This window comes from Palaemon carinicauda, chromosome 37, assembly GCF_036898095.1.
Source record: "Palaemon carinicauda isolate YSFRI2023 chromosome 37, ASM3689809v2, whole genome shotgun sequence".
In the NCBI taxonomy this organism is placed as follows: domain Eukaryota; kingdom Metazoa; phylum Arthropoda; class Malacostraca; order Decapoda; family Palaemonidae; genus Palaemon; species Palaemon carinicauda.
In genome coordinates this window covers 33,755,907-33,780,490 of record NC_090761.1, presented here as the reverse complement: position 1 = coordinate 33,780,490, position 24,584 = coordinate 33,755,907, and the positions used below count along the sequence as shown (strand labels likewise).

The 24,584-nt window shown below is 46.1% G+C and overlaps 1 protein-coding gene across 1 annotated transcript in view; it reads right to left on the bottom strand.

Annotated features, from left to right (window-relative positions):
* Positions 1-24,384, bottom strand: part of LOC137629559 (dystrobrevin beta-like) — a 517,572-nt gene extending 493,188 nt beyond the window's left edge. The window contains exon 1 of the mRNA XM_068360996.1: positions 24,270-24,384. The gene's annotated coding sequence lies outside the window, so the exon portion shown is untranslated. The remainder of the gene's footprint in view (positions 1-24,269) is intronic.
* Between the last annotated feature and the right edge of the window lie 200 nt (positions 24,385-24,584).

The window sequence follows — 24,584 nt, the reverse complement described above, 5'->3', positions numbered from 1 at the left end:
AACGTCCCTAATTGTCCTAGGATGGATGAGATCAGCGTGCGGTGGAGTTCCGCCACTCATCATCCTCTTCTGCCTCTTTGTCATGGCCTCCCTTACCTTCACCGGAGTAAAGGGAAGGTTAGCCAGATAAGAATCAGGAGGAGGCACCTTGGCATAAGATCGAGGCTGAGGAGATCTTCATGCCTTGTCCGACAATGGTCTCCGTTTAGGGTCAAGACTCCCAAGAGACGAACTCGAAGAAGACTCCAAGGGAATTTGTGGAATAGCTCTGGCTGGAGCAGTTAGAGGCTGTAGCAGTGGAGGAGCCCCACCCAAGGACTTCTGCAGGGCAGAGAGAAAAGTACTCATCCACGCAGGGAGTTCAGCACCCTTTGGTAAGTACTGGGTTTCCCTTGAGAATCCAGGAGGAGAAATTCCGTAGGGGGAACCTTAAAGGGAGCCTGCGCAGACATCGGGGAGTCTTTGAGGCAACAGGAGATGCTCCTTTGACGGGCAAAGAGAATGGTCCAGGCTAATAGGCACATCAGCGTACCTATTAGGAAGCTCCTTAAACCCTTCTGGAAGGGCATAGGCCTGCCACTAGAAGTGGGAGAAGCTGGAGGCGGAGGTATTAGTATCTCACTTGTTCCTGGTTCCGAAACCTCTGCTCGTGAATCACTGATGTGCAAGCAATTCACAAGATCCATGTGCACAAAATCAAGAGTTTCGTGCAACAATGGGCGCAATTTACGAGCCATACTGCAAGAAGGAAGCCTCGGGCATTCCTGTTGCTTCAAAAGGGGCAACCTTAAGCGCTGGTGCGTCACAACAGGACGCTTTGTAGAGCAGAGCTTTGCATAGGTGAACGCTTCACTAAAGCATTCCAGGCAGCAAAGACCACAAGAGGTTTAGCTGGATGGCTGTCTGAAGAACAATCTGTCTTATGATCCGGGTTAGTCCAGGGTCATTTAGGAGGACGGGTTGAGGGGCGAGGAGCTGATGGACTACGCGAACGCTTACCTCTACCTCTGGACGAGTAACATCTAGACCTTGATCGTGAATGCAAGGTTCGTGATCGTGAATACAGTAGAGTATACATTTGTGATCGGGAGCGTCTAGCTCTTGATCAGGAACGAAGTGAGTATCTATCTCGTGAACGTGAGCGTCGGCCTCACGATCGTGAATGTCGTTCTCATGAACGGCGCCCTCACGAGTGTGAACATAGCCCTCGTGAACAGGAGCTTCGTCCTCGTGAATGTGAGCATCGTCCTCGTTATCTAGATTGTTGAGATCTAGAAAGAGAGCGTCTGGACCTAGGTCTAGACTCAGTTGCTCTTGATCGTGTAGAGCGCGATCGCGGAACTTCTCCTCGAGAAGAAAACCTCCTACAAGAAGAGAGTTGAGACCGTTGGTCTCGTGAGCATGAAGCTCTAGAGCAAGAACGCCTTCTGGATGAAGAGCATTCAGATTGCGATGACCTACGATCCTGAAGATCTTCAGATCGTTACAAACGACGATCGGGAGAAGAGTGTCCCGAATGACGAGAAGATGGTGAAGCTCGTTCCCGCACGTCACTGGTGGAAGGAGCACTGGTCTCTAAAAGATCATCACCTCCAGCTGAAGTATTTCTGTGGGGAGAAATAGAAGGATGAAGATTAATGATGTCCCAGGATGGTGAGTAGGATCGTCATTAGCAGGAGGCCGTTGGAGGGGCGAACGCGAGCAATCACCTCGTCCACGTGTGGAAAGTCCAGGAGAGGGCGACAGATGAACTTTGCAGACCTCCAAAGCGAGAGATGTTGGGGGCTCTGGAATAGGGTCCTTCCTGGCACCACACTGAAGGAGTCGAACAAGCTCATCCTTCGAAGGGGGTGCAGAAACCCCTAAGGTCAGCCAAACCTGCAAAACATTTGCAAGGGAAAATGGCACCCCGGTGGCTGGAGGTGAAGTTGCTCCTCTAGGGGAAGCAACTAACCACACCTCCCCCCAGTATCCTGCTCGATCACCCCCCGGAAGAGCGCGAACGAGAAGGAAAAAGAGTACCAAATCCGGGAGGCGAACGAGAAGATCTACGCCACTCTGCATATTCACGTCTGCCACCTACCACTCAAGGTCCGTCCATGCCTCTGGTCCCATGGGAAATCAAAAGCCTGATTCCAATTGGACATCTAGTCGCCACTGGATATATCAAATCCTAAGGGTGCCAAATAGGTGTCGAAGGAGACATAGCCAATTCTGGGCTGGGAGCTCTTCTCGTCTGAGAAAGGTCTTGCGACCTTCCTCAGCCTTATTATCCTGTCATCTGATGGGAAGGCTTTGAGGAGATTCGTGTCTAAATTCATTCCCAGGTACTGTATACCAGTCTCTGAGTGGGAAGCAGGGAAGACTTCTTGGTGGCAAGTCATGAACCGAAGTACGATGTCTGGGCAGCAGAGTCAGCAGAAGGTCTGAAGACAGGTGAAGGTCGGGAACCAAGTGATGTCGGACGAGAGGGCTCCTCAGATGAGGAGGGCTGCGTAGACGAAGCTGACGAGCCAAAGAGGCGTCTCTTCACCAACAGTGAAGGAGCACCTCTTAGGGTAAGAGGAGCAAGGTCAACTGGGTCCACGACCACGAAGACGACCCCTGGGGGCCAGTAGTTCAGCAAGCTGACTGTCCGCAGCAGCAGTCCTCCGAATAGGAGTCTATGACTGAACTCCCTAAGAAGGGAGAAACATTTGCAGGAGAGATATTATCATTATTATTATTACTATTATTATTATTATCATTATTATTATTACTATTATTATTATTATCATTATTATTATTATTATTATTATTACTTGCTAAGCTACAACCTCTGTTGGAAAAGCAGGATGCTATTAGCCCAAGGGCCCCTACAGGGAAAATAGCCCAGTGAGGAAAGGAAATAAGGAAAAATTACAAGAGGATTTTAAGAACAATAATAACATTAAAATAAATCTTTCATGTGTAAACTATAAAAACTTGAAAATAACAAGAGGATAAAAAATTATATTTTCATTATAAAATAAATTTTTGAATATACTTACCCGGTGAATATATAAATAGCTGACGTCTCCGACGGTCGACAGATTCCAAAAACTCGCGAGCGATCGCCAAGAAGGCTGCCGGGTGTGCCCACCAGCGCCGACTATCGGCCAGATACCGCATATACTTCTCAACCAAACCAGTTCTTCTCAGTCCGTAGGGTCTCTATCGGGGAGGAAGGGAGGGCCTTTAATATTATATATTCACCGGGTAAGTATATTCAAAAATTTATTTTATAATGAAAATATCATTTTTAAATATTAAACTTAGCCGGTGAATATATAAATAGCTGATTCACACCCATGGTGGTGGGTAGAGACCAGTATTAAAACAATAAAGGCGTATATGCTCAAGAGTTTTTGACAAATATGTTATTTTTATAATAAAATAAATTTTTGAATATACTTACCCGGTGATTATATAAGCTGCAGCTCTGCTGCTCGACAGAAAACTCTACGTTCAAAATCCGCCAGCGATCGCTATGCAGGTAGGGGGTGTACATCAACAGCGCCATCTGTCGGGCAGGTACTCAGTACTCAATGTAAACACAGAACTCAATTTTCTCCTCGGTCCACTGGGTCTCTATTGGGGAGGAAGGGAGGGTCCTTTAATATATAATCACCGGGTAAGTATATTCAAAAATTTATTTTATTATAAAAATAACATTTTTCAATATTAAACTTAGCCGGTGATTATATAAGCTGATTCACACCCAGGGGGGTGGGTAGAGACCAGCAATAATTGTTTACATTATTATGAGCTAAGGATTTTTTATTTCATTTTAGCAGTTATTCAAAATAACAAACATAAAATAAATAAGTACCTGGTAAGGAAGTCGAATTGAACAATTACTCTGCCTTTTTAAGTACGTCTTCCTTACGGAGCCTCGCGATCCTCTTAGGATGCTGAGCGACCCTTAGGAGCTGAAGTATCAAGGGTTGCAACCCATACTACAGGACCTCATCAAAACCTCTAATCTAGGCGCTTCTCAAGAAAAGAATTTGACCACCCGCCAAATCAACCAGGATGCGAAAGGCTTCTTAGCCTTCCGGACAACCCAAAAACAACAATAAAAAACATTTCAAGAGAAAGATTAAAAAGGTTATGGAATTAGGGGAATGTAGTGGTTGAGCCCTCACCCACTACTGCACTCGCTGCTACGAATGGTCCCAGGGTGTAGCAGTTCTCGTAAAGAGACTGGACATCTTTAAGATAAAAAGACGCGAACACTGACTTGCTTCTCCAATAGGTTGCGTCCATTATACTCTGCAGAGATCTATTTTGTTTAAAGGCCACTGAAGTTGCGACAGCTCTAACTTCATGTGTCCTTACCTTCAGCAAAGCTTGGTCTTCCTCACTCAGATGGGAATGAGCTTCTCGTATCAACAGTCTGATATAATAGGATAAGGCATTCTTTGACATAGGCAAAGAAGGTTTCTTAATAGAACACCATAAAGCCTCTGACTGTCCTCGTAAAGGTTTAGTTCGTCTTAAATAGAACTTAAGAGCTCTGACAGGGCATAAGACTCTTTCTAGTTCATTTCCAACCATATTTGAAAGGCTTGGAATATCGAACGATTTCGGCCAAGGACGAGAAGGTAGCTCGTTTTTGGCTAGAAAACCAAGCTGTAAAGAACATGTAGCCGTTTCAGATGAAAATCCGATGTTCCTGCTGAAGGCGTGAATCTCACTGACTCTTTTAGCTGTGGCCAAGCAAACCAGGAAAAGAGTCTTTAAAGTGAGATCTTTAAAGGAGGCTGATTGTAGTGGCTCGAACCTTTCTGACATAAGGAATCTTAGTACCACGTCTAAATTCCAACCAGGTGTAGCCAAACGACGCTCCTTCGTGGTCTCAAAAGACTTAAGGAGGTCCTGTAGATCTTTGTTGTTGGAAAGATCTAAGCCTCTGTGACGGAAGACTGATGCCAACATGCTTCTGTAACCTTTGATAGTGGGAGCTGAAAGAGATCTTTCTTTCCTCAGGTATAATAGGAAGTCAGCTATTTGGGTTACAGAGGTACTGGTCGAGGATACTGATACTGACTTGCACCAGTTTCGGAAGACTTCCCACTTCGACTGGTAGACTCTAAGAGTGGATGTCCTCCTTGCTCTAGCAATCGCCCTGGCTGCCTCCTTCGAAAAGCCTCTAGCTCTAGAGAGTCTTTCGATAGTCTGAAGGCAGTCAGACGAAGAGCGTGGAGGCCTTGGTGTACCTTCTTTACTTGTGGCTGACGTAGAAGGTCCACCCTTAGAGGAAGAGTTCTGGGAACGTCCACTAGCCATTGAAGTACCTCGGTGAACCATTCTCTCGCGGGCCAGAGGGGAGCAACTAACGTCAACCTTGTCCCTTCGTGAGAGGCGAACTTCTGCAGTACCTTGTTGACAATCTTGAACGGGGGGAATGCATATAGGTCTAGATGTGACCAATCCAGTAGAAAGGCATCTATATAAACTGCTGCTGGGTCCGGGATTGGTGAGCAATATATTGGGAGCCTCTTGGTCATCGAGGTTGCGAAGAGATCTATGGTAGGCTGGCCCCATGTGGCCCACAGTCTCTTGCACACATCCTTGTGTAGGATCCATTCTGTTGGAATGATTTGTCTCTTCCGACTGAGGCAATCTGCCATGACATTCAAGTTGCCTTGGATGAACCTCGTTACTAGAGAAAGGCTTAGATCTTTTGACCAGGTGAGGAGGTCCCTTGCGATCTCGTACAACGTCATAGAATGGGTCCCTCCTTGCTTGGAGATGTACGCCAAAGCCGTGGTGTTGTCCGAGTTCACCTCCACCACTTTGCCTTGAAGGAGGGACTTGAAGCTTTTCAAGGCCAGATGAACTGCCAGTAGCTCCTTGCAGTTGATATGTAACGTTCTTTGATGCGAGTTCCAAGTTCCCGAGCATTCCCGACCGTCTAATGTCGCACCCCAGCCCGTGTCCGATGCGTCCGAGAAGAGAACGTGGTTGGGGGTCTGAACAGCCAGGGGCAGACCCTCTCTGAGGCTGATACTGTCCTTCCACCAAGTCAGGGACGACTTCATCTTCTCGGAAATGGGGATCGAGACCGCTTCTAGCGTCTTGTCCTTTTTCCAGTAAACAGCTAGGTGAAATTGAAGGGGACGGAGGTGTAGTCTCCCTAACGAAACGAACTGTTCCAGGGATGATAGCGTCCCTATCAGACTCATCCACTGTCTGACTGAACATCGTTCCTTCTTCAGCATGTTCTGGATGCATACCTGGGCTTGACTTGTTCTGGGGGCCGACGGAAAAGCCCGAAAAGCTTGACTGTGAATCTCCATCCCTAAATACACAATAGTTTGGGATGGGACCAGTTGAGACTTTTCCATATTGACCAGGAGACCCAATTCCTTGATCAGATCTAGAGTCCACTTTAGATTCTCCAGACAGCGACGACTGGAAGAGGCTCTTAGAAGCCAGTCGTCCAAATAGAGGGAGGCTCTGATGTCCGCTAAATGAAGGAATTTGGCTATATTCCTCATCAGCCTCGTAAACACAAGAGGAGCTGTGCTTAGGCCAAAGCACAGGGCTTGAAATTGGTAGACAACCTTTTCGTAAACGAATCTCAGAAAAGGTTGGGAGTCTGGGTGGATGGGGACGTGAAAGTATGCGTCCCTTAGGTCTAGAGAGACCATCCAGTCTTCCTTTCTGACCGCTGCTAGAACGGACTTTGTGGTCTCCATGGCGAACGTCTGCTTTGTGACAAAGACATTCAGCGCACTGACGTCTAGCACCGGCCTCCACCCTCCTGTCTTCTTTACCACTAAGAAGAGACGGTTGTAGAAGCCCGGGGATTGATGGTCCCGGACTTTGACTACCGCTCCCTTTTCTAGTAAGAGAGACACCTCCTGCTTCAAAGCTCGTCTCTTGTCTTCCTCTCTGTACCTGGGAGAGAGATCGATGGGACACGTTGCTAGAGGGGGTTTGCGTACAAACGGGATCTTGTACCCTTCTCTGAGCAGCTTCACAGATTGTGCATCTGCGCCTCTTTTCTCCCAGGTCTGCCAGAAGTTCTTGAGTCTGGCTCCCACTGCTGTCTGAAGAAGGAGGCAGTCAGACTCTGCCTTTAAAGGACTTGGTACCTTTCTTCTTCCCACGTCTCCCTTCGGCACGAACACCTCCTCTGCTGGAGGCTCTGCCACGAAAGGGCGGAATGAATCTGGACGCTGGAGTGTCCATCCTGGGTCTTGACAAGGTAGGCAAAGGGGTGGCTTTGCGGGCAGAGGACGCAACCAGGTCATGGGTGTCCTTCTGAATCAAAGAGGCAGCAATCTCCTTAATCAAGTCCTCTGGAAAAAGGCACTTTGAGAGAGGAGCAAAAAGAAGTTCTGATCTCTGACACTATGTTACTCCAGCTGACAGGAAAGAGCAAAGGTTCTCCCGTTTCTTGAGGACCCCTGATACGAACGAAGCCGCAAGCTCACTAGATCCGTCACGTATGGCCTTGTCCATGCAGGACATTATGAGCAAGAAAGATTCCTTGTCAGACGGGGAGATCTTCCTGCTCAAAGCTCCCAGACACCAGTCCAAAAAGTTAAAGACCTCGAAGGCTCTAAACACTCCTTTCAACAGATGGTCTAGGTCCGTAGGAGACCAGCATATCTTAGAGCATCTCATGGCTAGCCTGCGGGGAGAGTCTACCAGGCTTGAGAAGTCGCCCTGGGCAGAGGCAGGAACTCCCAAGCCGAGAACTTCTCCCGTGGCATACCAGACGCTCGATCTGGAAGAGAGTCTCGCAGGGGGAAACGTAAACGCTGTCTTCCCTAGGTTCTTTTTGGACTGCATCCAATCTCCTAAAACTCGTAAAGCTCTCTTGGACGAGCGGGCGAGGACGAGTTTCGTAAAGGCAGGCGCGGATGACTGCGTACCTGAAGCAAACTCTGACGGAGGGGAGCGTGGAGCCGCAGACACAAACTGGTCCGGATACATCTCTTTGAACAGAGCAAGAACTTTTCTAAAGTCCAAAGAGGGTTGCGTGGTCTTGGGTTCGTCAAGGTCCGTATGTGTGTCATCAATGTGTGCCGCGTCGTCATCAATGTGTGCCGCGTCGTCATCATCAGAGAGTCCATCATCTGAGAATTGAGGAGGAAGCGGCAAAGGAGTAGGAATCGGCTGGTCAGCTGAGTCCGGCAGCACGGGTGCACGCGTGACTGAACCGGACGCAACGTCATGGAACTGTTGCCCAGTCTGTGAACTGGCAACAACCATAGCAGCGCGGGGACGCATAGCGTCTACTCCAGACTGTCTAGTCTGATGTGGGCGAGCAGAGGTAACCACACTGGGTTGCGGAGGTTGACGCACCGCGTCAAAACAAAACAACTTAGACTGTTGTTGTACCTCGCGAACGTCAACGGAAGGTTCCGTGCGTCGCTGAACGTCAACATGCGGCTGGCAGGGTACACTGGAACGCATGGGTGGCGGGACTCTCTCAGCTGGAGTGCGGCAGAAGGTCGCCTCACCGTCCACAGGACGCACAACCGTGGGTGGTTGTAGGCTAGAGGTTGGTGTAGCGTCAACCTTTTCCGCACGAAAGTCCTGCATCAATGACGTTAACTGAGACTGCATGGTCTGCAGCAAAGACCACTTAGGGTCTACAGGAGCAGGTGCGGCAACAGACGGAGTGACTGCCTGATGCGGTACCGCTTTGCCTCTCTTAGGAGGTGAGCAGTCGTCGGAAGACTGCAGCGAGTCCGAACTGACCCAGTGGCTACAACTGGGCCGTTGGACTTGCGCGGAAGGGACCGACTTGCGCTCAAGAGGCCGCGAGACCTTGGTCCATGGTTTCTTACGAGAAACCTCTTCCGCAGACGAGGAATAAATGGGCTCTCTCGTCTTTGTGTGGGTGGGGCGATCTTGGGTAGATACGCCCGAAACCACGGAGGGAACGTCTGTTCGCTGATTAAAGCCTCTCGAACCCTTTGGTCGTACGACATTGCTTGTCCCCTGGGCTTGGGAGCTTGCAAGAGGTCCCGGACTGGGAGGACGACAGGCACGAACAGACGAACCCTCAAGCGCAACACTATCCACAACACTATCACTCACTTTATCACTACCCACTGCACTCTTACACTTCAGCTCCTTGACGTCTGCCATGAGCTGGTTACGGTCACTAGCCAAGGACTCGACTCTCTCACCCAGAGCTTGGATGGCACGCATCATATCTGCCATCGAAGGTTCTTGAGTGCTAGAAGGGGGATCAGGAGCAACCACTACAGGGGAAGGAATAGGTTGTGGGGCATGAGGAGAGGAAAATTCAACGGAGCGAGACGAACTTCTCCTGACTCTATCTCTCTCTAGCCTACGTGTATATTTCTGGAATTCGATAAAATTGAATTCCGAAAGCCCAACGCATTCCTCACATCGATCTTCCAATTGACAGGTTTTATCCCGACAATTGGAACAAACGGTGTGAGGATCGATAGAGGCCTTCGGAAGACGCCTTGAACAGTCCCTAGCATTACACTTCCTGAATTTAGGGACTTGAGAAGGGTCAGCCATTTTGAATTAGTCAAAGGGGAATTCAAAAACTATCCAAAGTCATCAACAAATAATCCGATATCAACAAAAGAATGCAAGGATGTATTGAAGATAAAGCCTGCAAAGCGAAAGCTCAAAACTAGAAATGTGTACTTCACCAAAAAGATGTGAAAACCAATCCAGTTAGCAACAGCGAATTAGTAGGTCTTGCCGGTGGCATGACAGAGAGAAAATTGAGTTCTGTGTTTACATTGAGTACTGAGTACCTGCCCGACAGATGGCGCTGTTGATGTACACCCCCTACCTGCATAGCGATCGCTGGCGGATTTTGAACGTAGAGTTTTCTGTCGAGCAGCAGAGCTGCAGCTTATATAATCACCGGCTAAGTTTAATATTGAAAAATTCAAAAAACAAACTTAAGTATAGGTACCTGGTAAGGAAGCTGACTCTGATGATTACTCTGCCTCATTAGTCCGCTATCCTGACGAAGCCCAGCGATTCTCTTAGGATGCTGAAAGACTCCCAGGAGCTGCTATATCCAGGGTGAACACCCCTATAACAGGACCTCATCAATACCCTTAATCTGGGCGCTCTCAAGAAAATGTTATTTTTATTAATAAAATAAATTTTTGAATATACTTACCCGATAATCATGTAGCTGTCAACTCCGTTGCCCGACAGAATTCTATGGAGGGATACGCCAGCTATCACAATACTAGAAGGGGGTGTATTTACCAGCGCCACCTGTGGCCAGGTACTCAAGTACTTCTTGTTGACACCTCCTCAATTATTCCTCGGTCCACTGGTTCTCAATGGGGAGGAAGGGAGGGTCGATTAAATCATGATTATCGGGTAAGTATATTCAAAAATTTATTTTATTAATAAAAATAACATTTTTCAATATTAAACTTACCCGATAATCATGTAGCTGATTCACACCCAGGGGGGTGGGTGAAAAACCAGTGTACAAGACTAAAGGATAGCTAAGTATCCCGTATTTCATATAATCAGTTATCCACAATAACAATGAAATAATAAGTACCTGGTAAGGAAGTCGACTTGAACCGTTACTCTGCCTTTAATAAGATCGTCTTCCTTACTGAGCGCAGCGTTCCTCTTGGGAGGCTGAATCAACTCAAAGGTGCTAAAGTATACAGGGCTGCAACCCATACTAAAGGACCTCATCACAACCTTTAACCTCGGCGCTTCTCAAGAAAGAATTGACCACCCGCCAAATCAACAAGGATGTGGAAGGCTTCTTAGCCGACCGTACAACCCATAAAAAGTATTCAAGAGAAAGGTTAAAAAGTTATGGGATTATGGGAATGTAGTGGCTGAGCCCTCGCCTACTACTGCATTCGTTGCTACGAATGGTCCCAGGGTGTAGCAGTACTCGTAAAGAGACTGGACATCTTTGAGATAGAATGATGCGAACACTGACTTGCTTCTCCAAAGGTTGCATCCATAACACTCTGCAGAGAACGATTCTGTTTGAAGGCCACTGAAGTAGCCACAGCTCTCACTTCATGTGTCCTTACCTTCAGCAAAGCAAGGTCTTCTTCCTTCAGATGAGAATTTGCTTCTCTAATCAGAAGCCTGATGTAGTAAGAAACTGCGTTCTTAGACATTGGTAGAGAAGGCTTCTTGATAGCACACCATAAGGCTTCTGATTGTCCTCGTAATGGTTTTGACCTTCTTAGATAGTACTTAAGAGCTCTAACTGGGCAAAGTACTCTCTCCAGTTCGTTCCCCACCATGTTGGACAGGCTTGGGATCTCGAACGACTTAGGCCAAGGACGGGAAGGAAGCTCGTTTTTAGCCAAAAAACCGAGCTGCAAGGAACATGTAGCCGTTTCAGATGTGAAACCTATGTTCCTGCTGAAGGCGTGGATCTCACTTACTCTTTTACCTGTTGCTAAGCACACGAGGAAAAGAGTTTTTAATGTGAGGTCCTTAAAAGAGGCTGATTGGAGCGGTTCAAATCCTGATGACATTAGGAACCTTAGGACCACGTCTAGATTCCAGCCTGGAGTGGACAACCGACGTTCCTTTGAGGTCTCAAAAGACCTAAGGAGGTCCTGTAGATCTTTGTTGGAGGAAAGATCCAAGCCTCTGTGGCGGAAAACCGCTGCCAACATACTTCTGTAACCCTTGATCGTAGGAGCTGATAGGGATCTTACGTTCCTTAGATGTAACAGGAAGTCAGCAATCTGGGTTACAGTGGTACTGGTTGAGGAAACTGCATTGGCCTTGCACCAGCTTCGGAAGACTTCCCATTTAGACTGATAGACTCTGAGAGTGGATGTCGTCCTTGCTCTGGCAATCGCTCTGGCTGCCTCCTTCGAAAAGCCTCTAGCTCTTGAGAGTCTTTCGATAGTCTGAAGACAGTCAGACGAAGAGCGTGGAGGTTAGGGTGTACCTTCTTTACGTGAGGTTGACGCAGAAGGTCCACTCTTAGAGGAAGAGTCCTGGGAACGTCGACCAGCCATTGCAGTACCTCGGTGAACCATTCTCTCGCGGGCCAGAGGGGAGCAACCAACGTCAGCCGTGTCCCTTTGTGAGAGGCGAACTTCTGAAGTACCCTGTTGACAATCTTGAACGGCGGGAATGCATACAGGTCGAGATGGGACCAATCCAGCAGAAAGGCATCCACGCGAACTGCTGCTGGGTCTGGAATCGGAGAACAATACAAGAGGAGCCTCTTGGTCATCGAGGTAGCGAATAGATCTATGGTTGGCTGACCCCACAGGGCCCAAAGTCTGCTGCAAACATTCTTGTGAAGGGTCCACTCTGTGGGGAAGACCTGACCCTTCCGGCTGAGGCGATCTGCCATGACATTCATATCGCCCTGAATGAGCCTCGTTACCAGCGTGAGCTTTCGATCTTTTGACCAAATGAGGAGGTCCCTTGCGATCTCGAACAACTTCCTCGAATGAGTCCCTCCCTGCTTGGAGATGTAAGCCAAGGCTGTGGTGTTGTCGGAGTTCACCTCCACCACCTTGTTTAGCTGGAGGGACTTGAAGTTTATCAAGGCCAGATGAACTGCCAACAACTCCTTGCAATAGATGTGAAGTGTCCTTTGCTCCTGATTCCATGTTCCCGAGCATTCCTGTCCGTCCAGTGTCGCACCCCAGCCCGTGTCCGATGCGTCCGAGAAGAGACGGTGGTCGGGGGTCTGAACAGCCAATGGAAGACCTTCCTTGAGAAGAATGCTGTTCTTCCACCACGTTAGAGTAGACCTCATCTCTTCGGAAACAGGAACTGAGACCGTCTCTAGCGTCATGTCCTTTATCCAGTGAGCAGCTAGATGATACTGAAGGGGGCGGAGGTGGAGTCTCCCTAACTCGATGAACAGGGCCAGCGATGAAAGTGTCCCTGTTAGACTCATCCACTGCCTGACTAAGCATCGGTTCCTTCTCAGCATGCTCTGGATGCATTCTAGGGCTTGGAAGATCCTTGGGGCCGACGGACAAGTCCGAAAAGCTCGACTCTGAAGATCCATACCCAAGGAGACAATGGTCTGGGATGGAACGAGCTGAGACTCCTCAAAATTGACCAGGAGGCCCAGTTCCTTGGTCAGATCCATAGTCCATTTGAAAATCTCCAGACAGCGACGACTTGTGGGAGCTCTTAAAAGCCAGTCGTCTGACGGAGCCGGACACAAGATCATGATACTGCTGCACAGTCTGTAAACTGTCAATCATGGGCAAGCGAGGAAGTACAGTGACAACCCGAATCTGTCTAGACTGTCTGGGTCGTACAGACAACTCCTTAACGGGTTGCTGAGGTTGCCGCACTGCGTCACAACAAGTCACTTCTGTTGGTTGTTGAACGTCTTCCCCGTGACACATTGACTCCGTAAACAAAAAATCCTCTAACAAGGACTAAGCTTGGACTGCATGCCATGCAACACAGCTCAAGGTCTATGGGAGCAGGTGTGGTAACAGACGGGATTAGCGACTGAAGTGGAACCATTACCTTCCCTGTAAGCATGTTATGCTTAAATAAAAGTCCATAAGAGGTTATGCAGTTAAAGGCTCCCTCCAAATGACAGAGTCCTCAAGGGAATATCAGAAGGAGGGAGAAAAGAACTTTCTCATCTACAGGGACCTTATCCTAGAAAAGCTAAGTTCTCTGAGTGAGGGTTCACTGGTGCAAAAGCAGCAGACTAGAAGGCAACGTTATGAAACTGCTTGACAGTCTAGTGAGTTGGCAACAACCCAAGATGTGTTGAGAAGCATGCGGTAAGGTATGCAGAGCATGATGTATGCAGAGTATGCTGTATGCAGAGCATGCTGTATGTAGAGCATGTTGTATGCAGAGCATGCTGAATGCAGAGCATGCTGTATGCAGAGCATGTTGTATGCAGAGCATGCTGAATGCAGAGCATGTTGTATGCTGAGCATGTAGGAAGCAGAGCCTGCTGTAAGCAGAGCCTGCTGTAAGGAAAGCAGAGCGTGTGCATGGCGTTTAACATTTCTCAGAAATTCCATGACCAGTGCTAGAGTGCTTTATGCATGCTTGCATGGGGTTTAAACCATGGTATGAAAATGGAGGTAAGGTATGCTGAACAGCAGAGTCAGAACGAGCTGGAACAACAATAGTTGTGGTTTCCTCTTCAAGACTCCGTTGAGGGAACACCTGAGGCTCAGTCTGCAAAGGCTGAATAAAAGACAAGCAGAAGGAAGGCGCATGGGTGGAGGAGGCTGACTCCTAGCATGAGTGGTTGAACCCAAGGGTTGCGCTTGCTGAGCGGTTGGCGGAAGCGGAGTAGCAAGATCCAGTTCCTGTGGTGTGAGCGGAGCGCGATGAGGAAGAGGCTGCGCAGAACAAGGTAAATGTCTCGCAAGCTGAGGCTCCTGAGGCGCAAGGCTAAGGTGTTGTGGTGCTTGCCTTGTGGAGGGTTGAGCTCGCTGCAGCGAGAGCTGAGGAGACTGACTCATGGACGGGAGAGGTTGTTGTACCTCAACCGAGTGTTGCATCACTGGTGGAGCAGCAAGAGGAGGCGGAGGAAGAGAGGTATAATCCTCCTGATCCCATTGTAAAGGTTGCCTTAAGGAAGGCGGAGGCTGAACACCACAGGGAACAGCAAACTCAGCACGTGGCTCAACATCGTACGCCTGGCAGGTGGTACTGCGATCAGGCGGAGCGAGCGTAGGCGGAGGGAGTGTAGGCGGAGGCGGAGGAGTAACACTCTCAGCCCGACACTCACGCATTAAGTCCGAAAGCTGTGCTTGCATGGACTGTAGTAGAGTCCACAACATCGTACGCCTGGCAGGTGGTACTGCGATCAGGCGGAGCGAGTGTAGGTGGAGGGAGTGTAGGCGGAGGCGGAGGAGCAACACTCACAGCCCGACACTCACGTATCAAGTCCGAAAGCTGTGCTTGCATGGACTGTAGTAGAGTCCACAACATCGTACGCCTGGCAGGTGGTACTGCGATCAGGCGGAGCGATCATAGGCGGGGGGGAGTGTAGGCGGAGGCGGAGGCGCAACACTCTCAGCCCGACACTCACGCATCAAGACCGAAAGTTGTGACTGTATGTACTGCAGTAGAGTCAACTTGGGGTCGGCAGACACTAAGGTCTGCTGAGGTAAAGCCTTAACAGCAGAGATCTGTTGCGGCAGAACCTTACTCCTCTTAGGCGGAGTGTAATCAACTGATGACTGAGGAGAGTCAGAGCTAACCCAATGACTGCATTCGGGTTGTGAACTTTAACTTCGTACGTCTGGCATAGGTCTGGACTTAACGTTTAAGAGGTCTTGAGACCTGAGACCAGCGTTACTCTGCCTTTATTTTCTCCCCTTAATCTCTTCTGCAGACGAGCAAAATAAGGGCTCAATCGTCTGCGGGTGGGAGTGACGGTCTCGGTAAGACACGCCCACAACCACCGAGGATACTTCTGTGCGCCGATCAAGGCCTGCTGAACCCTTATGCCCTTCGACATTGCTTCTCCCCTGGGCTTGGGAGCTTGCAAGAGGTCCCGGACTGGGAGGACGACTGGCGCGCACAAAAGTACCCTCACGCACTAATCACTTATCACTTTGATTTCTGTTTGCACTTATTTCACTGAACTCGAAACTTTAAGTGGTTTGTACCTGAAATACGCAATTCTATCCTTTCTCAAAGTTAGTAATTGCGAAAACAGAATTACAATGTAACAGAAAAATCTAATGAAAGATAATTCAGTGGCTGGAAAGAGACTAAACACTAGATCACTCTAGAAACGTTTAGTTTCTTCCCCTAAAGAGACTAGGGAGAAGAGCAAAAACGATAACAACGTTACTCGTACGCCTGGCAGGCTTGAATGAAACGTTTATCCTCTTTCTCCCTCCGTCTCTATCTCTCTCTCTCTCTCTCTCTCTTGACTTAGAACCTGAGAGAAGAGCCCAATCATATATATCGTTAAAACATATTATTGTTAAAGGAAAAAAGTGAAAAGTTCCTTTATTAGGATCAAAACCATTAAGTTAAGAAAGAATGAACAAAACGCTAGACACGGTTACTCTTACTGCAACGTGAAACCGTGAACCTTCTTTCTCTATCGTAACGATAGAGTGCAAGTTGAACGTTCTGAACGTCAACAACTGCAGAGACAAAACAAAACGTTAGTTCAACTTTGAAAACAGTAAGAGACTATCAAAGAAATTCTTTCAAACTCTGTGGCGGAAATAGCATAATATGTTAACAGGTAAAACCGAAATGACGGGCTCAAAGTTAATTAACTTCGGTAAAAGACCGCCTACTATTAGGAAGGTCGAATATAAACAAATATAAAAATTAATTTTAATGAGTTTATAATAAAAGGAAGTTAATCGAAGAGGCCTATAAGAGGCGGAGAGATATAAAATAAATCTATAACTTTTGTTAAGCAAAATTAAGAAAGAGAGTCTATACTCTCTTAGACACCAACACTTCCGTCTAAGGGAAGGGTCGGCCATTGAAAGGTGAACGAGAGTTCATACTCTCTCGTCACCATAATTATCAAATTAATTCCAAAAGCTAACTAAGCTAATATAGAAGTTTCCAGTAAAGCGACAGCCGAAATCAAAGAGAAATACTTCACCAAAGTCGTGAAAATACTCCAAGAACATAAGCGTATCCCAGAACGTCTTGCCGGAAGCACGACAGAGGAATAATTGAGGAGGTGTCAACAAGAAGTACTTGAGTACCTGGCCACAGGTGGCGCTGGTAAATACACCCCCTTCTAGTATTGTGATAGCTGGCGTATCCCTCCATAGAATTCTGTCGGGCAACGGAGTTGACAGCTACATGATTATCGGGTAAGTTTAATATTGAAAACAATATTTTGACCACCCGCCAAATCAAAAAGATTGCAAAAGACTTCTTAGTCTCCCGTACAACCCAAAACAAGATTAAAAATTTCAAGAGTAGATTAAGAGGATATTGGGATTAAGGGAATGTAGTGGTAGAGCCTTCACCCACTACTGCACTCGCTGCTACGGATGGTCCCAGTGTGTAGCAGTCCTCATAAAGTCTGGACATCTTTCAAGTAATATGAAGCGAATACCGACTTGCTTCTATAAAAGGTCGCGTCCATAATATTTTTAATGGATGTATTTTGCTTAAACGCTACAGAAGTTGCTATCGCTCTAACTTCATGAGCCTTGACTTTAAGTAAATTACGATCCTTCTCACTTAAATGAGAGTGTGCCTCCCGAATCAAAAGTCTAATAAAATAAGACAACGCATTCTTAGACATGGGCAAAGAGGGCTTTTTAACGGAGCACCATAAAGCCTCTGAACAACCTCGTAGCGGTTTAGTTCTGGATAAATAAAATTTAAGAGCTCTAACGGGGCACAGCACTCTTTCAACTTCATTCCCCACAATCTCAGAAAGACTGGGGATTTCAAATGATTTAGGCCAAGGACGAGACGGAAGTTCATTCTTGGCCAAAAAACCAAGTTGAAGAGCACATACTGCTTTATTAGTGGAGAAGCCGATGTTCTTGCTAAAAGCATGTATCTCACTAACCCTTTTAGCCGAAGCCAAGCTCACCAAAAAAAGTGTCTTGAGGGTAAGATCCTTCAGGGAGGCTGAATTTAATGGTTCAAACCTGTCTGACATAAGGAACTGTAGGACCACGTCCAAGTTCCAAGCAGGAGTCGAAATATGACGCTCCTTGGAAGTCTCGAAAGACTTAAGCAGGTCTTGGAGATCTTTGTTATTAGAAAGATCCAAACCCCTATGCCTGAAAACAGAAGCTAACATGCTTCTGTAGCCTTTAATGGTGGATGCAGAGAGGGAGCGACCGTTTCTCAGATAAAGCAGAAAATCCGCAATCTGCGCTACAGAGGCACTGGAAGAGGAAATAGAGAAGGACTTGCACCAGTCTCTAAATACCTCCCATTTCGACTGATAGATCCTGATGGTAGAGGATCTTCTAGCCCTCGCGATCGCTCTAGCTGCCTCCTTCGAAAACCCTCGAGCTCAAGACAGTCTTTCGATAGTCTGAAGGCAGTTACACGAAGCGCGGGGATGCTTTGATGAAATCTCTTTACGTGAGGCTGTCGCAAGAGATCCATCCGCAACGGCAGACTTCTTGGAACGTCTACCAGCCATAGAAGTACCTCTGTGAACCACTCTCTCGCGGGCCAGAGGGGAGCAACCAACGTCAACCTGGTCCCTTCGTGAGAGGTGAACTTCTGCAGCACCTTGTTTAGGATCTTGAAAGGTGGAAAGGCATAAACGTCCAGGTGAGACCAGTCCAGCAGGAAAGCGTCTATGTGGGCTGCCTCTGGATCTGGAACTGGAAAGCAGTAAGTCGAGAGCCTCTTTGTCAGTGAAGTCGCAAAAAGATCTATGGTGGGTTGACCCCATGTCATCCATAGCTTCTCGCACAGTCTTGTGCAACGTCCACTCCATGGAGATGACTTGTCCTCTTCTGATCCGTGGACCAAAGACCCGAGCATTCCAGACTGTCCAGTGGAGCTCCCTAACCCAAATCCGATGCATCTGAATACAACACATGGTTTGGGTTCTTGATCGCAAGAGAAAGACCTTCTCGAAGTCTGATGTTGCTGTCCCACCAAGTCAGACATGTCTAGACTGAGTTGGAAATTGGGAAAGAGATACTCTCTAAGCTCTTCTCCTTGTTCCAATGGTTTAGGTGAAATTGGAGAGGGCAAAGGTTGAGTCTCCCCAGAGAGATAAACTACTCCAGCGATGAAAGAGTTCCCACGAGGCTCGTTCAAACTCTTACAGAGCAACTGTTTTTCTCTTGCAAGTGACGGACTTTTAACAGAGCTTGTTCCATTCTTGTGGGAGACGAAAAGGCCCGAAAAATTCGACACTGTATCTCCATTCCCAAATAAAGAATAGTCTGGGATGGAGTACTGTAAGTTACGACTTCTCTACGTTCACTATGAGACCTAGCTCCTTGGTTAAGTCTAATGTCCATTAGAGGCTCTCCAGACAGCGATTTAATGACGAAGCCCTGATTAGCCAGTCGTCAAAATAAAGGGAGGCTCTGAATCCTCAAAAAAATGTAGAAAGCTTGCTAAATTTTGCAAGAGCCTTGTAAAAACAAGAGGAGCAGGAATGAGGCCGAAGCACAGTGCTCGAAATTAGTACACTACTTTCCCGTCCACAAACCTCAGGTGTTGTTGAAAGTTTGGATGAATCGGGATGTGGAAGTATGCAAGTTTGGATGAATCGGGATGTGGAAGTATGCGTCCTGAAGGTCGAGAGAGACCATCCAGTCGCCTTCCCTTACTGCTGCCAAGACAGATTTGGTAGTCTTCATCGTGAACTTTGTCTTGACAATGAACACATTGAGCGCACTTACATCTTAAGTACTCTTGCAGTGAACGTGGCTGCCAGATCATTGGAGCCATCCCTGATAGCCTTGTTCATGCATGACATAATTGTACAGCAATACATTGACAGCTGGAGAGACCTTCTTACTTAAGGCTCCCAGGGACCAATCCAACAAATAAATAATTCAAACGCTCGAAAAAACTCCTAACAGGAGATGGTCTAGCTCTGAAGCAGACCATAAAATCTTGGAGCGTCTCATGGCTGGACGACGAGGAGAGTCCACTAGGCTTAAGAAGTCTCCCTGGGCAGAGGCAGGTACTCCCCAACCGAGAACTTCTCCTGTGTCACACCAGACGCTCGAGCGAGAAGCTAATTAAGGAGGAAAAGCAAAAGCAGACTTTCCTAAACTTCTCCTGGATTCCAACCAGTCTCCCAGTAAGAGCATGGCTCTCTTGGAAGAACAAGAGAGAACTGACTTCGTAAATGTAGGAGTCGAAAAAAGTCATGCCAAGAGTAAACTCAGACGGCGGAGCAGCCGTTACAAAACGAGTAGGACAAAATTTCACTAAAGAAATTCATAATTATAAAACAAGGGATTGTTGGACCACCCTAGGATACTCCTCTTCTGAATGACTCCCCAAAGGTACATTAGTTGAAAGGGGGTCATCAACTTTTTCAGAAGGCACATCATCTGATAAATCTAAAGTCTTGAGAGAAGGAGATTTATATTCAGAATGACGTGAAGGAAAAACCTGACAGGCTACATCAACTTGTATATGAACAGAAGTTAAAGTTGGAGTGTCAATGTCACGTTGTGACTGCAGAGAATGTTATTCTACTACACGTCGAGACAGAAGTAACTGACGTTCAAACGTCCCGTAGTAACAGCGGTGACTGCTGTTCGATGCTATATCGTGACTACGATGTCTGACCCTCGACGTCACGTCATGTCTACGGTGTCTACCGCTCAACGTCACGTCGTGTCTGCGGTGTCTGCAGCTCAACGTCACGCTGTGACTGCGGTGGCTGACGTTCAAAGCGATCAAAGTTACATCGAGATTTATGCTCCGCATCTCGTTTAACAGCAAAGCTGTCACTAGGGATAACGTCAGCGTGACGTAACAAAGCTCGTTTAGAAGGTTGAAGACCTGAATCACGTATCCCAGAACCGTGACGTACAAAAAGCAAAGGATCCTTTCGCACAGGAACAGGATCGTAAGCTTCTATTAAAGAAGAAAGCTTTAACAGCATATCTTGCAAAACACTTAACTTCGGATCAACCTGTGACTGCGGTGGCTGACGTTCAAACGTCACGTAGTAACAGCGGTGACTGCTGATCGATGCTATATCGTGACTACGGTGACTGCTGATCGATGCTATATCGTGACTACGGTGACTGACACTCGATGTCACGTCGTGTCTACGGTGTCTACCGCTCAACGTCACGTCGAGTCTGTGGCAGAAACGTCTGTACATGAACGTCATCGCTATGAACGGGACTCTCATGATGACTACAGCTAGGACGTTGAACTTGTTCTGAAGGAACTAATAAACGTTTCAACCGTCTCGAAATCTTACGCCCAGGCTTTTAAAGAGACGAATCATCGGAAGACGAGGAGAAACTTCGTCTCTCCTGTCTTATGGCAAAGACGTGCTTGACGAGCAGCGTCTGATACCTTTGAGGGAACGTCTGTTCGTTGGTTTACACCTCTCACTCCCTTAGGTCCTACGACATTCCTTCTCCCTGGTGCAGGGGAGCCTGAAAGAGGTCTCGGACTAGGCAAGCGACAAGCACGAACAAACGAACCCTCCGCAACACTGAACATGTTTTTCGCACTTTCTTCACTGATATCGCATTTTTTAATAATTTCACATTAGACATGAATAAAGCTGATTTCTACCTGAAGCACGCAATTCTCCCTTACATCAAAAGGTTAGAATTGCGAAATAAGTCGTATAATGTAAGCACATTAGTACAAAATGAAACACACATGTAAAAATCAAAAAACATATACATATATATCGAATATAACGGAAATATATAAAGTTAAAAAGATCAGTGACTGGGGATGAGACTAAAACTAGTTCACTAAGGACTACGTTTTCAATCTCTCACTGTACAGTGCCTTGGGATGAGAATAAAAACTAAAACGTTTTATCCTCTCTCCCCGTACAGAGACTTGGGACGAGAGTAAAAATCTGAATCGAGAACAACGTTACTCGCTCCCAAACTCCTTGTACAGAGACTTGGGACGAGAATAAAGATCGGATCGTTCTCTCTTTCTCTCTCTCTCTCTCTCTCTTGTCACTCACAAGAGAATGGCTCACTGACTCTTCGTCAATAACAGGTTATTTGACTAAAGGAAAAAACTGAAAGGACTAAGAAATTGAAAATTAACATGTTCCTTTATATTAGTATCTAAAAAACTTCAGTTTGAAAGAAGAATGAACAAAACGTCAAAATCAATTTACTCTTTCTGCAAAGTGAAACCGTGATTCTCTCTTTCTCTATCGTAACAATAGAGCGCAAACTGCGTAACATAAATAAACCAAACGTTAGTTCATCTTTGAAAAAAACAGCACGAAGACTATTCAAAGAAAAAATTTCTCAAAATATTTTCTAAAAATATTCATCTCATCACTCTACAGAGCAACTGTTTTTATCTAAACAAAAATAAAAGTTGAATGGGCTCAACATTGTTTAACTTAGTTTTCCAAGTCAGGACCGCCTACAAAGAATAGGCAGAGGCCGCTTATAAACAAAAACATAAAATTTATCTCGGTGTTTAGTATAAATGGAAAGCTAATCGAAGAGGCCTAATAAAGGCGGATGAGATATAAAATATATAGAGGTAAATCTATAAATATCAACAATAATTTATAAAGTGATAAAATAATTACTAAAAGCCTTTAACACACTTCCGTACACTGAGGGAAGGGTCGGCCATCTTTTCTCTATGGAAAAACCAGAGCGAGATTAAAAAAGCAAGGGCAAAAACTTTTCCTCTCCTTTCAAAAGCATTTCTTTTGAAGATAGTAATGAATAATCCAACACGGCGAAAGCAATAAAACCAAAACCAAGTACTTCACCAATCGGTAGAAAACTCGAGGTCAAGCGCGAGCGGAACCAGTGTTGTCTTTAAAACCGACAGAGAAGAACTGGTTTGGTTGAGAAGTATATGCGGTATCTGGCCGATAGTCGGCGCTGGTGGGCACACCCGGCAGCCTTCATGGCGATCGCTCGCGAGTTTTTGGAATCTGTCGACCGTCGGAGACGTCAGCTATTTATATATTCACCGGCTAAGTTTAATATTTAAAAATGCGAGGAGGAAGAGCGGCAACAACTGTTCTCCGAGCCAAAAGCAAAATGAAGCACAGCCACAGGTGTGCGAGTGAGAGGGGTAGCTAGCTAGCCCCCCTACACCCAGCTAACTAGTGGGATGGGTAGTTAACCCTTGCTAAATTCTAATGGCTCATACTTTCAGCTTCGCCGAATCTTATACCCCTATAAATAGCGTAGTTTGTATTCCAGTTACAAACAAATTTTCATTAAAATACCCCTTTCAGTGCTCTTGTTTTGCAGTGACCTTGAGAACAGTTCATAAAATTCCCATCAGATGGTTCTCTGTCCAAATTTTTATTTCCCATTTTTTGTATTATTAGTACTGGTACCAGCTTATAACCTTCAATCATAAATGATTTTTTGTGCCATATAGCATTCTCTTGGCCAATCACCTACCTCCTCAGTTTCTATACAAGTTCCACCATTTTTAATACTAGCTCCTTCCCGAAAATAAGTACCGTAACACATTTGAAACCGTTATTATTTGATTTATATCCAAAAAAGATGTCTGTATTAATGTTATTCAAAACAAGCGGCCAATTGCCTATTGAAGGAAATAAGTGTCATCATCTGGTGTGTTTAGAAGTATTTTGAATGGTTTGGATGTTATTAATCGTCGGAAATACTATGTGTGTTTTACTAGTTTTATAGACAGGTTAAACTAGGAAATACATCTGAAAAACCCAGTTTCAGGAGTGAAGTCTGTTGAAAAACAAACACGGGGTTGAGACTTAATCTTAGGGTAAACTAAAGATATCACATGGGGGTTGCAAGGTGAGCATAGACGCCCCCCTCGTTGGTATGGAAGTAAGTAAGGATACAGCTTGTATGTTAGGTTAGGCAGGAAACCTTAGATTAGGTGCTGATCTTATATTTGTTTCATTTTTAAAATGTGGTTGTATTAATTTTTTAAATTATAAGCTGAAAAATATGGAATTCCCCAAATCAATTGCATCCCAACAGTTCCAATTACCAATAAATATACCAGGAACAATTCTTATTTTCTTCATTAGGAATGTTGTGCTACAGTAAATATTTGGTGCCTCTGTATATCAGCGGCCAGTTCCTCCAACGAGCATAATATATGGACACCAACTGAACTAAACTTTCCTCCCTAACCTAACCTACTTACCTAACGGGGAGGGCTAACGGCCCCCTGCGGCCCCTCTTACACTGTTGTATTCTTAGTCAGCCTTCATCATACATACAGGTGGCCGCTATCATACATAAACCCCAAATAATCATCCAGATTGTCAGTTTCCTTGAATGGTAGGATTGCTTTGCCCCCACCACCACCACACTACTGTAATTCGATTGGGATGGTTAGGTTAGGATGTCTATGTTGAAATAGGCCTATATTTCTCTTTTGAAAGTCGTACACAATCAATATACAGCTTTAACCTGGCTTTAATTTACGTTTCCATAAAGTAATGTGCTTACCCTTAAAGCCGTTATGCAATTACAAAGGCATATTAATTCAACACGGCTGCAAAGGTTCTACCATAACCCACTTCAGTTCACCTATTCTTAGCCTAAGTTGCGCAAACCAATATGGTTGAATATACGTTCACTTAGCTTAATACTTCCCTTGATCTAGTTACATTATTGTTGTTTTGGGTAACGTACCTGTCAAATGCATCTAATCAACAACCCGGTCAATATAAGGTGAGCGTATTTCGACGATTACTGCTGCAGCAGACACCGCCGCCGCCGTCGCTGTTCTTGTTGTTGTTGATGACAGCTACAAATGTAAACAAAAGTCAATGGGCTGACTATGCTAATGTTAGCAAAATTCGCTATAAAACTGTGTTAAGAAAATACATACTTCGGGATGTTAATAATTTTGTATTTAAACTACCTTAGCTAGTTTTTGTATTATTATATAATCATTTATATGCATTTATTCTCTATTCTATAAGACCGTATATCAAAATCAAGTTA